The sequence below is a fragment of the Larus michahellis genome, chromosome 1, assembly GCF_964199755.1.
Source record: "Larus michahellis chromosome 1, bLarMic1.1, whole genome shotgun sequence".
Taxonomy (NCBI): Eukaryota; Metazoa; Chordata; class Aves; order Charadriiformes; family Laridae; genus Larus; species Larus michahellis.
The window spans coordinates 109,910,068-109,922,674 of NC_133896.1; the positions used below are offsets into that span (position 1 = coordinate 109,910,068).

Below are 12,607 nucleotides of genomic sequence, written 5' to 3' on the forward strand. Positions count from 1 at the left end.
TGTTATATTCGCTTTAGTCATATGTTGATCATTCATTGATTGTGACAGTTTATAGTCATCATATGATTTGGCCTTATATTAGGAGTTTTTGGCAGAAGCCAACATGCTGAGAACCCTTAGTAGAATATCACATACTGTAAATGCTAAATAATACTGAGAGATTTGTTGCTAGAGTAGGCCTATTTAAAATTAGAGCATTATTTGCATAGATTTTTAGTTGTGTTTTTCACTCCACTACTGCAGTGCTTTGATTGTGACTGTCGTCATGTGTTAGTGAACTCTTGTGAGTATGAAAATAAGGAAAAAGAGAACAGATCAGTCACATTATCATGTCATATCTATGAGGTTCAACAAGAATACAGCATGGATCATATACATCAACAGTGCGGACTTTATTATTTACAAAGCTATTCCAGCTCCAAATTACCATTGGTAGTATGGTACGAGCTAGCTACGAGCTAGAGATCAACTAGAGATCAACCGTCTTCTCTCTGTCTTAAATTTTTCATATTGCAACCTCTGTTGCTCACTCAAAGTTTTCTGGGCTGGAATAAGTATTTTAGAACTTGGGAAGCAGAAATATGTGTATAAAAACTAAGATGTACCTGTATCTCGGCAAAGTTCAAAGACCAGCAACAGAGTAAATGACTGTCATCAGTAAAGGGTGACAGGAATTACTCTGTTCTGTTTTGTAGGCTGCCACCTAGAGATGGGTGAGCAGATGAAAAAAACAATAACAATGGCAGATTTAGTAGGAACTGATGGTACTGAGCAACTCTAGAAATCAGACCTTGAGTCTAGACCTGAAAAAAAATCATAATATCTGTACGTGGTAAATCATTATTTTGCAAAACTATTTTTCTGGCAGTGCTGTTTAAGAGATTTCTGCACATGAAGTAAAAATAATATAAAGCTTTAAGTTAGATCCACCTTTTCAACAGCACATCATAAGAAGCCATTTGCAGTGCATACGAAAAGGAAAATCAGCTCAGGAGTAAAGCTACTGTTCATAAGCAGCATCTATTGGCATTTTATCTATTAGATAGCTCTATCTGTATAGATTGGAGCACTTCTGTAACAACTGTTATCGGAACTAATTTGGGAATGTCAGTGAATGTGTCTGGAATTTGAATTACTTTGCATATGCACAGATGCAGACTATGGGAAATAGTGTCAGGGTAGTGATCTCAGGTATCCACGTGTTAGTAGTGAGTGCTGGATGCTCACCATTCACTCTGCAAGGGTCACCTTCCCTCAAGGAAACACCCAGTCAAGAAACTCTCTGAACTCTGGTCTTGGTAACAAGAACTCAGGTTAAGTAACCTCACTCAATGGTCCCAGCCACAGATACAGCTTCCTTTTTTTGTGGGTTGGCTTATTCTTAAGTGATTTCATTCATGGAGCAGATCACCTTGAGTGCCATTACAAGTCATATAATGGACAAGCAGGGGATCAGGCCTAGTCAGCATGGGTTTATGAAAGGCAGGTCCTGCCTGATGAACCTGATCTCCTTCTATGACAAGATGACCCGATTATTGGACGAGGGAAAGGCTGTGGATATTGTCTACCTAGACTTTCAAAAAGCATTTGACACTGTCCCCCATAGAATTCTCATGGAAAAACTGGCGGCTCATGGCCTGGAGGAGCATACGATCTGTTGGATCAAGCACTGGCTGGATGGGCGGTCCCAAAGAGTGGTGGTCAGTGGAGTTAAATCCAGCTGGTGGCCGGTCACAAGTGGTGTCCCTCAGGGCTCGGTGTTGGGACCATTTCTGTTTAACATCTTTATTGATGATCTTGATAAGGACATAGAGTGTATCATCAGCAAGTTTGCAGATGACACGAAGCTAAGCGGGAGTGTTGATCTGCATGAGGATAGGGAGGCTCTACAGAGAGACTTGGATAGATTGGATCGATGGGCCAATGCTAATGGAATGTTCTTCAACAAGGCCAAGTGCCGGGTCCTGCACTTGGGCCCCAACAACCCCATGCATCACTACAGGCTTGGGGAAGTGTGGCTGGAGAGCTGCCTGGCAGAAAAGGACCTGGGGGTTCTAATTGACAAGCAGCTGAACATGAGCCCGCAGTGTGCCCAGGTGTCCAAGACAGCCAATGGCATCCTGGCTTGCATTAGCAATAGTGTGACCAGCAGAAGCAGGGAGGTGATTGTCCCCCTGTACTCAGCACTGGTGAGGCCACACCTTGAGTATTGTGTCCAGTTTTGGGCACCTCAATACGAGAGAGATATTGAGGTGCTGGAGTGAGTGCAGAGGAGGGCAACGAAGCTGGTGAAGGGCCTGCAGAATAAATCTTATGAGGAGCGATGGAAGGAGCTGGGACTGTTTAGTTTGAGGAAGAGGAGGCTGAGGGGAGTCTCTACAACTACTTGAAAGGACAGTTTAGAGAGGTTGGTGCTGGTCTCTTCTCACAGGTAATTAGCGATAGAACAAGAGGGAATGGGTTCAAGCTGCAGCAGGGTAGGTTTAGGCTGGACATTAGGAAAAAATTCTTCACAGAAAGAGTGGCCAGACACTGGAATAGGCTGCCCAGGGAGGTGGTGGAGTCACCATCCCTGAATGTGTTTAAGAGTCGTTTAGATGTGGTGTTAAGGGATATAGTGTAAGGGAGAACTTTGTAGAGTGGAGTTGATGGTTGGACTCGATGATCCCAAGGGTCTTTTCCAACCTAAATGATTCTATGATTCTATGATTTGTTCTGGATGATAGCACTGCGAGGTTGGTAGATGACTGGCCTGGAGCTGAATTCCAGTGAGCATTCCTCTACTTCAGGCACTAGCCAGTCACCACTTAAGCTACTATGTTCTCTGTCTCTTTTTCTGAGCAGCTTCTAGAGCAGTCGTGGCAGAATTTCCTCTCTTCTCCTTCCCAAGTTACGTGTCCTGACCTCCACCCACAGTTCCACTGGGTGCCAAGCTCCTGAGGAAGCACCACCTGATCTAGTACAATCACGGAGTGGAGCACTGAAATATCTGCTTGGGCCTCAAAACCAGTACAGACAGATTAGGGAATCACTGGCCATGGTCCTTCCTAGCAAGTGAAATGGGCCAGAAACTATTCTCCAACCCACAATCCAAGTAGCACAACAGCTGCTCTGTCCAAAAAGTTAGATTATCTATTCTTCAAAACAGAGGGGCCAATTCTGAGTTGCTGAGAGAGAAGTCACTGCTCCATGCTAGCTCCGAAATATGCTTGAACTCTGTCCAGGAGAGTGCTTGCTCTCGTGGTCCAAAAAGTACCAATAGCTTAACAGTATGGGCAATTGCTTGCTGGGGTTGAGGTCTCTGCCCTGACTACATTCGTCTTTCTGTCATAGATACAGCCTCCATGCCTTGAGGTGCTCATGGAACAGGCCTTGCTTTCAAAATTATTTGTGTGAATTAAGGCTCCTTGATGTCTACTGTAGGACATCATGCCTCTATAAGAACCTCAGTGTAGAAATTTAGTTCATTGCTGCTACTAGAACAGAAGAATCATCTGCCCAAACCTGCTCTAAAAGCTATGCCTGGGCTCTCTACTGCTTATGGTCTCTTACCTTCCTACCTTGCATTAGTGAAGGATGAGCACAACACAGCGGAGCTGTGCCACACCTCAGGCACAACCCACCCTCCTGCGCAAGTCCTCTATACTGCACTGGCAGATGAAGCAGGCTTTAGCTCTTCTGGCTTTATGCTAACAGGCAGCATTGTTTTCCCTGCTGAGTAATCAAACAGTGCCTAGAGCTGGAGAATAAAACAGTATCTGGGTTTTTTTCTTACCCTCAATTCTTCACAGCAAGTGCCTGTGAAATAATGAAAAGTATTATGGAGCGATTTGATTTCATGATTTGTTCATACTGATGGCAAAGCATTCCCTAATTATATAATAAACATCTGTTCTGCTTGATTAAGAACCCTCAGAACAGAACCATTTCAGAGACTTCTTTCACTTGCTTAACCAATACAAACATCTTAATTTTACTTTTTTTAGTGGTCCCTGCAATGTGTGCTGACCTTCATTTGACCAAACTAAAATGACAGGTAGGCAAATAAATTATTGAAATGAAAAGGTGGCTTGTAAAGCCTTTAAACTGTCCATTGAGCTGGAGCACAACATCTCAGTAAGATTTAGAGGCTACCACATAGTCCTATGGAAAATTCTTACGCTCTTGAAAAACTCAGGTTTGATTTGTATACTTCCCTGAGATCAGTAACCGTAGCTAAAATGCTAGCAAGTTTCTAGCTCTAAATGCCGCAGAAGAAAAAGGGGTCAATTCTTTGAGTTTTGAGCTTTCCTCTTTCAAAGACTGGAGCCATGAGAGGAAGGAAAAAAACAAACACAGGAGCTGTTTACAACATTGAAACGCATCACATACTGTTAGATCAATGGACTGCGATGGCAGGAATCTTTTATATGAGAGCCTGCAAGAGCCCTGCTAGGACAAGTTACTGATGCAGCAGGGTTGGAGTGTTTATTCTTTTATGTGCTTCACCAGAAAAGTCCTAAGTGTCCTGAAAGCAAAGGGCAATCAATAACTCATCAGACATAATGAAAATGGAACTAATGTTCAATCAATTAGGTACCATAACCATTCCATGAAAGTACCAATTAGAAATAAAAATAGTTTAAGTAATTAAGCAACATTTTAAAAGCACTTGAGGATGGGAACTATTCTGTTTTCACAAGTGGCATATTCTAACAAGAAAATCTTGTCAATAGCTGCCAGAGAAGCTTGGCTTCAGATGTTAAACTGGGTTATTTCCACAAATAGTACCTCAGTATAACTCTAGCATATTAAGTTAATTTAGATACCACAGTGAAAACTTTGTCATCTTCATTTAAATACATTTCTGGGGTTTCTGAAGCTTTTTTTCACATACCTGCATGTATGAGAAACACAATGTAGGTAGAGGTATAGTAAGATCTATTTCGTAAAAGCCAAAAATTCTTATTTTATATCTTAGGTTTAATTTGCTAGCTGCTACACCTGTGCAATACCTATGAGAATCAATTAAAGTCTTTTGGGCACAGCTGAGGGAGGTATTGTTCATTTTAATTATTATTAATTTATTTTTTTACATCACAGATGAGGGATTTTAAATTTAGAAGTTCAACTCATTTTTGTTGCTTTTCTTTCCCCTTTTTCTTTTAAGGAACCATCTCTAGGGAACAGAAGATAGAATTTAACCACTTTGTTTACTTTGTCTCTTGGATAATTTGTGGCCAGGCAAATGCTGTTTTCATTTATCATGACCTAACATAAAGATTTTTATTGCTTCTCTATAGTAAGAAAAAAAAGATTACCTTTATCAAAAGAGTAGGATCTGCAGGTGAAATGCATAATTTACTGAAAGGTTATTACAGCTGTCTGAAAATATTCTGTCCAAATGTGTAGCAGAAAAATGAGTATTTTCAAAGTCTGAGAGTTTTTTGGGTTTGTTTTTTTTTTTTTTTTCCTAATATTAACTCTCTGTGGATAGCTTTGATTATTTATTTTTTTTATCAAAAAAAGCACAATGATAAACCTGAATATTTTGCTTTTACATTAAAATGCTTTCATTTGGTTGAGCTGCCATAAAGACCTAGGACAGCTGTGATGGTTGCCTTGTCTCCCTCATTTCTTATGACACAAATTACTTACTGAACTTCAAATATTAGGAAAAAATATTTTCCCTGCCTCAGAAATATCAAGTACTGTCCTCTGGCATGAGTAAGGATACTAATCTAGTCAGGATAGTGTACTGAGCAGATCCTGTGAATTCCAGATCCCGTGATTTGAGAAATTGAGGCTTTCTGTTTAAAATGGGAAATCATACAATGAAACGCAGCTCCTTTGGTAGTGTTGCAAACAGCATGAACTAGACTGCATCTGCCTAGGCTAGCCATTCACCATGAATGAAAGTTTTGTATTCATTAAAAATAGAAAATTCAAGATAATATTTAAGTTCACCATTTACTACAGCTACAGTAACATTAATTATGCTTCTGTGTGCAAGAATTACAGTAAATATCCTATTTAGCAAATAGAGCTTCTTTAAGCATGGAAAAGACTGAGGGGACACAACTCATCCCTGTTAGAGAGCACTATTTGAATTCTACAATGTTGTTAAACCATTGCAGGCAGCATGTCTCTTACAGAACTGAAGAATGAGAATTAAACTCCAGTTTAGCAAGTCAGGAGCAACTCACAGAGTTGTGTTGCAAAGGGGGAGAACTGATTCCCCATCTGTAGTTATCAGAGAGGAAATGGAAGGGCAGTAATAACCACTTTTGGATTTTTCTCTTTCTGACTGAACACCTATCTTGTCCATGGAAATCCAGAGCAGACTGGGAGTGTCTGGTGCCTTGGAATAGGCAGCTGCTTAGAGGCCACTGCTGGGAGGTGAGTGACAGGGGTCAGTGCCCCTAGAGAAACCAGGGCACCGCACTATGATCTTCAGCTTGTTCCATGAATGCTTTACTAGATAAGATATCAAGACAAACTTTGTTCCCTGTTGACATATGTGTAGGTGGTTCATATCTCCCTTTCTGAGGTGTCTGTTTTTCCTGATGGATTACATAAGAAGCCTATATCCTATAATATTACAATGCTTGGATAGCTTTCTAAAAGGTCTGCTGTTTCTCAGCCAGAAAATACATTTTTGGTGTTATGCGGTAAGGAAGATTGAATAACTGCAGTGATCTTAAAAGGTACTTAAAACCTTGTATTGAAGAGGGTGGAGGGTTTTTCAGAGGGGAAAATCAAAATAGAAGCCTCCTTAGATGTATTTATTACTGCAGAGAAAAGGAGGTGTCAAATAGCCAGAGAGTTCTGATAGCTGTGTTTTATTTTTGGAAAGCATCATAACTATTATTTCTACTTTTTTTTTTTCCCCCTAGACTTAAAGAAAATTTGTTACCCAGTGAACCTTCCTTTCCCAAGCTATCTTTTCCAAAACACTGCATGTCCCAGAATGAAGATTTGGATTATATTCATATAAAAGTGGCAAGGTGTGATGTGTGGGCATATGGCTACTGTTCCATATATAGAATATTTCCCTCAGCAGTGTTAACGTTCCAGCTGTAGATATCACTCATGCATATGCATAGTCCTCCAGGAACAGAAAAGGTAGGATTATTGCGTGTGTCTGAAAGTCTTAATTAACAGATTTCAGCAGGGCGAATGATAGGTAAAACTTATTACAAACATCACTTTAGTAGTATATCTGTGAAAAGGTAGGTTATGCAGGAGATGGACTGTATAATTACAATGGTCTAAAAACTTATGAAAAATGTTATCCAGTATTTATAGGATAGAGATATATGACGTGTATTTTTTAAGCAAGATGAATACGGAGCTGCACAGGACTTCAACCTGCCTGGAAGCAGAATTTGGACTTCCTTTTCTTCTTTGGATCCCCTTGAATGAATGCAGTCAACAGCAGAAAATAGCAGCTTTTTTAACATGTGAAGTGCAGGAAGGCATTTAATTAAATTCAAGCTTAAAAAATGTTAAGCCTATGAAAGGAAATACTTTTTCTAGGCTCCAAGTTATTTGTTTTCATTGCTTCTTGAATGCATTTCAGATAAAAGTATATGACCAAGTTACTGTACCAAACTAACCAACAGACATATTTGTCATCTGTTTGTTTTGCTAACTGCATTAACTGCTCAAGTGCTTGCAAACTCCTCACTGGAAGATTACCTTGCCAAACTTGCCAGATTCCTACAGATTTGTATCACGGAAGATGGGCATTGGCAAGTCCATTCCAGCCATTATTGTGGAGGTATGTGACACTACTCCGCTCCATTCCTTTCCATCGCAAGTCACAAGGGCATCCTCCCTTCCAACCAGAAGAAGAGCAGGATTAGCAGAGTTCTTATTGTTAGTTGTGGTTTATTGCGAGGCAGGGTAAACCTGGCTGCCAGATGGGCTATGGGAAGGGCAAATAGAATTCACCTCTCAGCTACAAAGGGTTGTCAACCAAAAAAGGACAGTTACTGTGTCCTGAAGGTGGTTATCTCACTGCTGACAAGACTAGTGCTGTAGTCTTATCTATTTGATACCCTTTTGTGCAGATGGCATGCTCGTGGAGATAGGAAGCCCGCAGCTGTGTTGACATGCTGGATGTTTCATTGCCTTTTTCTCCCTGTGGAACTCTTGAATTAGGGGCCCAAATTTTCCTCTTTTACTTTTTGGTAGCTGGTGATTTTTCTTTCCCTTACCTTTCTGCTTTACCCAAGGGTGATTTTATAAGGAAGATCCTGCCAAGAACCTTTCCAAATGTCCAATTCCAGAGGCAGGAGTGCTTCCCCAGTATGTTTCTTACCTGTAGGTCCCATTTATCATTTGACTCCTACTTCAGTGCTATGTGTAGATAATCAAGGGCGTAGGAATTTGACATGAAGGTAAGATGCTGTATGTGGGACAGACAATGCCCACAGATGGGATACACATTTACAGATTCGGGGTGGTCCAAGGTGCATATGAGTGTGTTCTGTTATATGCTGGAAGGTTTTCTCAACACTTCAAGGTTTTCCACTCCAAGGTTACACATGAAGTTTCTCCTGCTTGCATTCCAGCTATATCTCCCTTTGGACAGTGCAGACACCCATGGAACTAAAAAGCACTGTCAGGGACACTGCAATAAAATACACTTCTGAGTGCACAGCTTATGTGTCTTTCAACGGCTATTTTCGTACTTGACTGTGTAATGGAATTCAGTTTTTTAGTGGAGGGGTCTGAAACGTTTCTCACCTTTTAAACATTTTTCCTGTTCATTCTCTGGTATGTTAGTAGAAATCTCTACTTAGTGATGTGCTGTTTGTTGTTTTGTCTTATTTTAATGAAACGGTATTCCACATATGGTACTACACAGTTGATTGCTACATTTATCTAGGCTTCAATTTTGGAGTGGCCTGTAGATGCACCCATGAGTTCCAAGCATCATGTATTTATGAAAGCATTAGGTCAAGACAAATTGTTTTGAAATGCTATACAAATAATGATCCTGAAAACTATATTTCACTGGGTTTATCTGTGCATGTGACAACTGTGCTAAAATAATCTGAGAGTGCTCCTCAGAGTGAAGTTAGTGGTCTCAACACTCCTGACAAACAAAACAATTTCTTTCCTTAGTAGCACATGCTCCTGTTTTATTGTGTCTCATTCTTGGCAGCAGGAATGGGTTTTGAGGGCATGACACCTCAATGAGATCCTGTAGTGCATATGACATTGTGACAAATGGCTACATTGCAGCATAGAATATGACAGAGACTGTGGCACTGTTCCATGGTCAACACTGCTTAAAAAAAAACCCCAAAAAACAAACAAACAAAAAAACCTTTCACTGGAAATAAGCAGTAGTATAGTCTTGAGAGAGAGACCTAGAAATCTTCAGGGGGGCTCTCAATTCTTGAAAGTTATGAAACCCTTTTCACACCACTCTGCTTCTTCCCACCCTAAGAGGAAATCTTGTTCTCTGCATAAAGCATACTTCTTTATGTTGGTACAGCTGATTTTAGGTTGCACATTATAAATGTAATGAAGAGGAGCATTACTGATGAAGTTGGAAAACAAGAGTCTATGCTGACATTTGTGGAACATCATTGCCAATAGGCATATGTAAAGATTTACTGTTTATAGCAGTGGTAAGCTATGATGCTGTGCCTCCGACTCATGGGAGCTATATATTTTGTTCTTTAATGCTCATTAGTGTTGTAGGAGGCTCAGATTTTAAAAGGGTTTGCCTAGGTAGGTTGTCAGTTGGTGATGAGCATAATTGGTGCAGTGAATCTTTCTGACAGCTCACAATCATAATTATTTTCAAAATATCAACAGAAGAGCTGTAATGCATGGTTTATAGCATTTAGCTGGTGGTTTGTGCAATGGTGGGCTTTGTTTTGTAGCTATATCTACCACACCAAAGCAGTTCTCTATTCTCTCACCTTCTGTGGCATTCTCAATCTAAAATCTGTTCATATTACATACTGCCAAAGCTATGGGGTTTGCTAAGATTGCATGGATGTAGCTAAAATGTACAATTTGGTGACAACATTTTTAATTATGATTTTTATAGCTATAGCATCTCTCTATAGAAACCAAAAGTTTAATTACACAAAACCAATGCTAATTAGGGAGGGAAATACTAGGGCATTAGATTAAATATATTTAACAGGGAAAAGTTATGCAGTGTGCTGGCTACTAGCAAGTGCTCAGGAAGATTTCTATTTTCCCTTAGCGATCTCTGATGGGATGCACACCTTGCTCTTGGAGCCACTGCTGTGCATTGGCTTGTGCCCGAGCAGCCAGAGCCCCACTCCACACTCGTGGTACTTGTCCCTCGTGTTTTTCCCTGGGGTATGAGGTCATCATTTGCTGTCAACTGTGAGCCCCACAAACACAGCTCTGTGTATGAAGACCTCTTTCAATATCTGGAGATCAGCAGTCTTATGGGACAATCTCACAGTTCCTTGAACTGGGCATTGGCAGCCAGCTCCTGTGTCAGGTGCTGGGAGAGGTTGAGCAGGCCAGCAATGCAGAAGACTGGAGACAAGACCATCTCCTCGGGCACCCACTTCTTGCTGAAAAGGAAGTGGTCGAGGTGTTTCTCCTCCAGGCAGCAGCACAGCTGCCTCAGGCCACCATCCAGCAGTAGCAGGAAATTCTTTCTGTGCCAGCTTGATGGGGTATGTCATCAGGAGGTGCATCACAGCTGTCTTCAAGACATAGGTGGAAGAGTCTGGGCCCACCAGTATACAGGTGCAGAGCTGCAGATATTTAAGGTGGAAGCTGTTGTTCCTGACCATGTGCGTGAATAGCATCCCTGCCAAAGCACAGCTCTCTGGCCACGTAATGCTGCTGGTAATGCTGGCCTCTACCTACTTGATGGTCAGGAAGGCATCTGAGTCATCCAGCCACAACTCAAACCTCATCTCTATGGATAGGGTTCCCTTGGAGGCATTTGTCACCAGGAGCTTGCAGGACCATCTGGCTAACTACTATTAGCCATCAGTGCCATGACTGAGGCTGCTTTCACCAACACCTGGAATGAGTGGGAGGTTTTCTACACATTGAGGTAGGAGCCACTTCAGAGGGTGTGTAGGAGGCTAGACTTTTGATTTCTCCTCAGTTGATCTTGACAGTGGTGGAGGAAGCACAACATGTCCTGCACCAGCTGTTCCCTTAGGCGTGTGCACTCCAGCTGCATGCGGAGGCAGGAGTTCTTTGCTGGCATCTCCCCCACGGTGTCTAGCTCAAGGTGGAAGGTGTGGCTGGGAGAAAGACTCAGGGGCACAAGCAGGTGGTAGAGGGCATTGTTCTTCCAGGCATTCCAGCCTTCACAGACATGGCCCACCCTCATAGCTGGCTACAGCTGTGGCTTAAGGTATCCCTGGGAAATTTTCAGCAGGCATAAAGAAGACAGTCAAAATGCAGCTCAGCAGTGAGGTGTGAGGGGGAAAGTGTGAGAAACAGCCCTGCGAACACTGAGGTGAGAGAAGGAGGTGGAGGAGGTGCTCCAGGCACTGGAGCAGGAATTCCCCTGCAGCCCCTGAAGAAGACCATGGCGAAGCAGGTTGTTCCTTTGCAGCCCCTGGAGAGGACCATGCTGGAGCAGATATCCACACTGCAGCCTGTGGAGAACCCCATGCTGGAGCAGATGGATGGGCCCTGTGCTGGCAAAGACCCCCTCTGTATTTCATAGAATCATGGAATGGTTTAGGTTGGAAGGGATCTTAAAGATCATCTAGTTCCACCACCCCCTGCTCTGGGCAGTGACACCTTCCACCAGACCAGGTTACTCAAAGCCCCATCCAACCTGGCCTTGAACACTTCCAGGGATGGGGCATCCACAGCTTCTCTGGGCAACCTGTTCCAGTGCCTCATCACTCTCATAGTGAAAAATTTCGTCCTGACACCTAATCTAAATCTACCCTTTTCCAGTTTGAAGCCATTACCCTTCATCCTATCACTACATGCCCCTGTAAAAAGTTCCTCCCCAGCTTTCTTGTAGGCCCCCTTCAGACACTAGAAAGCTGCTATAAGGTCTCCCAGGAGCCTTCTCTTCTCCGGGCTGAACAACCCCAACTGCCTCAGCCTGTCTTCATAGGAAAAGTGCTCCAGCCCTCTGATCATCTTTGTGGCCCTCCTCTGGACTCACTCCAACAGGTCTATGTCCTTCTTATGTTGGGGGCCCCACAGTTGGATGCAATACTCCAGGTGGGGTCTTACCAGAGTGGAGTAGAGGGGCAGAATCACCTCCCTCAACCTGCTGGCCACGCTTCTTTTGATGCAGCCCAGGCCATCTGGGCTGTGAGTGTACATTGCACTCTTGCTTTGAAGGTACTTAGAAAAACCAAAGCCCAACTCAAATTGAGTTTTGGAAGGGATTTCAAAGGCAACAAGAAGGGCTTCTCTAAGTTCACTGGTAACAAAAGGAACAACAAGGAGAATGTGGGCCCACTGGTGAATGAGACACATGACCTGGTGACACAGGACCTGGAAAAGGCTGGGGTTCTTTGCCTTAGTCTTTACTAGCATGACTGGCCTTCAGGAATCCCAAACCTCAGAGAAGAACGGGTAAAATCTAGAGCAAGAAAGTCATACCCTTAGTGGAAGAAGTTCAGGTCAG

The 12,607-nt window shown here is 42.4% G+C and overlaps 1 pseudogene; it reads right to left on the reverse strand.

Annotated features, from left to right (window-relative positions):
- Positions 1-10,438: 10,438 nt before the first annotated feature.
- LOC141737611 (inositol 1,4,5-trisphosphate receptor-interacting protein-like 1) lies at positions 10,439-11,338 on the reverse strand (annotated as a pseudogene).
- Positions 11,339-12,607: the final 1,269 nt, after the last annotated feature.